Consider the following 5,000-nt stretch of genomic DNA (forward strand, 5'->3'; position numbering starts at 1 on the left):
GCGGGTCTCGACGGCGGGGAAGGTACGCGGTCGGCCTGCTAGCGGGCTATCACGGGTAAAGGTACGTGGACGGCCTGCTAGCGGGCTAGCGCGGGTCTCGACGGCGGGGAAGGTACGCGATCGGCCTGCTAGCGGGCTACCACGGGTAAAGGTACGTGGACGGCCTGCTAGCGGGCTAGCGCGGGTCTCGACGGCGGGGAAGGTACGCGATCGGCCTGCTAGCGGGCTACCACGGGTAAAGGTACGTGGACGGCCTGCTAGCGGGCTACCGCGGGTCTCGACGGCGGGGAAGGTACGCGGTCGGCCTGCTAGCGGGCTATCACGGGTAAAGGTACGTGGACGGCCTGCTAGCGGGCTACCACGGGTAAAGGTACGTGGACGGCCTGCTAGCGGGCTAGCGCGGGTCTCGACGGCGGGGAAGGTACGCGATCGGCCTGCTAGCGGGCTACCACGGGTAAAGGTACGTGGACGGCCTGCTAGCGGGCTAGCGCGGGTCTCGACGGCGGGGAAGGTACGCGATCGGCCTGCTAGCGGGCTACCACGGGTAAAGGTACGTGGACGGCCTGCTAGCGGGCTAGCGCGGGTCTCGACGGCCGGGAAGGTACGTGGTCGGCCTGCTAGCGGGCTACCACGGGTAAAGGTACGTGGACGGCCTGCTAGCGGGCTACCACGGGTAAAAGTAAGCGGACGGCCTGCTTGCGGGCTCGACGGCGGGGAAGGTACGCGGTCGGCCTGCTAGCGGGTCTACCGCGGGTAAAAGGTACGTGGACGGCCTGCTAGCGGGCTACCACGGGTAAAGGTAAGCTGGCGGCCTGCTAGCGGACTACCGCGGGTCTCGACGGCGGGGAAGGTACGCGGTCGGCCTGCTAGCGGGCTACCACGGGTGAAGGTACTCGGACGGCCTTGCTAGCGGGCTACCGCGGGTCTCGACGGCCGGGAAGGTACGTGGTCGGCCTGCTAGCGGGCTACCGCGGGTAAAGGTACGTGGACGGCCTGCTAGCGGGCTACCACGGGTAAAAGTAAGCGGACGGCTGGCTACCACGGGTCTCGACCGCGGGGAAAGGTACGTGGTCGACCCGCTAGCGGGCTACCGCGGGTAAAAGGTACTCGGACGGCCTGCTAGCGGGCTACCACGGCTCTCGACGACAGGGAAGGTACGTGGTCGACCTGCTAGCGGACTACCACGGGTAAAAGGTACGTGGTCGACCTGCTAGCGGACTACCACGGGTAAAAGGTACGTGGTCGGCCTGCTAGCGGGCTACCACGGGTAAAAGGTACGTGGTCGGCCCGCTAGCGGGCTACCACGGGGAAAGGTACGTGGCAGGCCGACCACGTACCTTTACCCGCGGTCGAGACCCGAGGGTAGCCCGCTAGCAGGCTTACCACGTACCTCTCCCCGCGGTACCCCGCTAGCAGGCCGACCACGTTACCTTTACCCACTCTTTCAAACCGGCTTGCGACGGTCTGAGGCGTGGTTTAACCGGCAAATTATTTTAATATATAGGCTTACGTGCTTTAATATAACTGCAAGGCGCTTGACATGGCACTGTGGCGTTTACTCCGGCACAAAGGCCCTTCGAATGGCAGGGAGGACCTTCGAATGGAGACCAAGTGGCCACAGAGAGGTATTGTGCCCATTATAAGGGCCACCGTGCCGTTATAAGCTCCAGAGACAAGCCGTACAGCTTGTCTCTGGGACCTTATATGGTCCGCGTTGGAGCATATATGGTCCGGGCTGGACCATATATGAACCAAACCTCTCTCTGACGCGACTTGGTGGACCATCGAAGGTCCAACGGATCTCTCTCTCTGTGGACCATATAAGGTGCACGGTGGGCCTTAAATGGTCCAGCGGGACTCTAGCGGGTCTCGATAACTACTTAGGGTTAGGGTTAGGGTTAGGGTTAGGGTTAGGGTTAGGGTTAGGGTTAGGGTTAGGGTTAGGGTTAGGGTTAGGGTTAGGGTTAGGGTTAGGGTTAGGGTTAGGGTTAGGGCTAGGGTTAGGGTTAGGGCTAGGGTTAGGGTTAGGGCTACGGTTAGGGTTAGGGTTAGGGTTAGGGTTAGGGTTAGGGTTAGGGTTAGGGTTAGGGTTAGGGTTAGGGCTAGGGTTAGGGTTAGGGCTAGGGTTAGGGTTAGGGCTACGGTTAGGGTTAGGGTTAGGGTTAGGGTTAGGGTTAGGGTTAGGGTTAGGGTTAGGGTTAGGGTTAGGGTTAGGGTTAGGGTTAGGGTTACGGCTAGGCTTAGGGCTAGGCTTAGCACCCACTGTAACCCTAGCTTATGTCCTGAGACAACCCTAGTTCAAACCTTCGCGAAGGTGTCGGACGCAAGCACACGGCCGATCAAGAGGGTGTACGATGCCTGCCTTCGTTACCTGAAATTTTATCGTATCATGGAGCGACCTGCTGTAATATTCTTACGTGCGGCTTCCCGATGACAAAAAATTGTTAAGACATACTTTTTGACTGGGGTATAGTTGGCCGGCCTTCGATGGTCGAGACACTTACGTTCGGCTTCCCGATGAAAAAATTCCCAAGGGTCAACATTTTTTACCGACGATAAAGTGGGCCGAGAGACCCGCGGTACTCCGCCCGCATCTAACGTGCGACACCTCGATGAAAATTTCACCCTCGTAAAAATTTTTTACCGAGGGTATAGTTTGCCGGCCTCGATGGTCGAGAGACCCGCGGTAGCCCGGCCGCGTCTAACGTGCGACACCTCGATGAAAATTTCACCCTCGTAAAATTTTTTTACCGAGGGTATAGTTTGCCGGCCTCGATGGTCGAGAGACCCGCGGTAGCCCGGCCGCGTCTAACGTGCGACACCTCGATGAAAATTTCACCCTCGTAAAAAAATTTTACCGAGGGTATAGTTTGCCGGCCTCGATGGTCGAGAGACCCGCGGTAGCCCGTCCGCGTCTAACGTGCGACACCTCGATGAAAATTTCACCCTCGTAAAAAAATTTTACCGAGGGTATAGTTTGCCGGCCTCGATGGTCGAGAGACCCGCGGTAGCCCGTCCGCGTCTAACGTGCGACACCTCGATGAAAATTTCACCCTCGTAAAAAATTTTTACCGAGGGTATAGTTTGCCGGCCTCGATGGTCGAGAGACCCGCGGTAGCCCGTCCGCGTCTAACGTGCGACACCTCGATGAAAATTTCACCCTCGTAAAAAATTTTTACCGAGGGTATAGTTTGCCGGCCTCGATGGTCGAGAGACCCGCGGTAGCCCGTCCGCGTCTAACGTGCGACACCTCGATGAAAATTTCACCCTCGTAAAAAATTTTTACCGAGGGTATAGTTTGCCGGCCTCGATGGTCGAGAGACCCGCGGTAGCCCGTCCGCGTCTAACGTGCGACACCTCGATGAAAATTTCACCCTCGTAAAAAATTTTTACCGAGGGTATAGTTTGCCGGCCTCGATGGTCGAGAGACCCGCGGTAGCCCGTCCGCGTCTAACGTGCGACACCTCGATGAAAATTTCACCCTCGTAAAAAATTTTTACCGAGGGTATAGTTTGCCGGCCTCGATGGTCGAGAGACCCGCGGTAGCCCGTCCGCGTCTAACGTGCGACACCTCGATGAAAATTTCACCCTCGTAAAAAATTTTTACCGAGGGTATAGTTTGCCGGCCTCGATGGTCGAGAGACCCGCGGTAGCCCGTCCGCGTCTAACGTGCGACACCTCGATGAAAATTTCACCCTCGTAAAATTTTTTTACCGAGGGTATAGTTTGCCGGCCTCGATGGTCGAGAGACCCGCGGTAGCCCGTCCGCGTCTAACGTGCGACACCTCGATGAAAATTTCACCCTCGTAAAATTTTTTTACCGAGGGTATAGTTTGCCGGCCTCGATGGTCGAGAGACCCGCGGTAGCCCGTCCGCGTCTAACGTGCGACACCTCGATGAAAATTTCACCCTCGTAAAAAAATTTTACCGAGGGTATAGTTTGCCGGCCTCGATGGTCGAGAGACCCGCGGTAGCCCGTCCGCGTCTAACGTGCGACACCTCGATGAAAATTTCACCCTCGTAAAAAATTTTTACCGAGGGTATAGTTTGCCGGCCTCGATGGTCGAGAGACCCGCGGTAGCCCGTCCGCGTCTAACGTGCGACACCTCGATGAAAATTTCACCCTCGTAAAAAATTTTTACCGAGGGTATAGTTTGCCGGCCTCGATGGTCGAGAGACCCGCGGTAGCCCGGCCGCGTCTAACGTGCGACACCTCGATGAAAATTTCACCCTCGTAAAAAATTTTTACCGACGGTATAGTTTGCCGGCCTCGATGGTCGAGAGACCCGCGGTAGCCCGTCCGCGTCTAACGTGCGACACCTCGATGAAAATTTCACCCTCGTAAAAATTTTTTACCGAGGGTATAGTTTGCCGGCCTCGATGGTCGAGAGACCCGCGGTAGCCCGTCCGCGTCTAACGTGCGACACCTCGATGAAAATTTCACCCTCGTAAAAAATTTTTACCGAGGGTATAGTTTGCCGGCCTCGATGGTCGAGAGACCCGCGGTAGCCCGTCCGCGTCTAACGTGCGACACCTCGATGAAAATTTCACCCTCGTAAAATTTTTTTACCGAGGGTATAGTTTGCCGGCCTCGATGGTCGAGAGACCCGCGGTAGCCCGTCCGCGTCTAACGTGCGACACCTCGATGAAAATTTCACCCTCGTAAAATTTTTTTACCGAGGGTATAGTTTGCCGGCCTCGATGGTCGAGAGACCCGCGGTAGCCCGTCCGCGTCTAACGTGCGACACCTCGATGAAAATTTCACCCTCGTAAAAATTTTTTACCGAGGGTATAGTTTGCCGGCCTCGATGGTCGAGAGACCCGCGGTAGCCCGTCCGCGTCTAACGTGCGACACCTCGATGAAAATTTCACCCTCGTAAAATTTTTTTACCGAGGGTATAGTTTGCCGGCCTCGATGGTCGAGAGACCCGCGGTAGCCCGTCCGCGTCTAACGTGCGACACCTCGATGAAAATTTCACCCTCGTAAAAAAATTTTACCG

Source organism: Mytilus galloprovincialis, unplaced genomic scaffold, assembly GCF_965363235.1.
Source record: "Mytilus galloprovincialis unplaced genomic scaffold, xbMytGall1.hap1.1 HAP1_SCAFFOLD_190, whole genome shotgun sequence".
Taxonomy (NCBI): domain Eukaryota; kingdom Metazoa; phylum Mollusca; class Bivalvia; order Mytilida; family Mytilidae; genus Mytilus; species Mytilus galloprovincialis.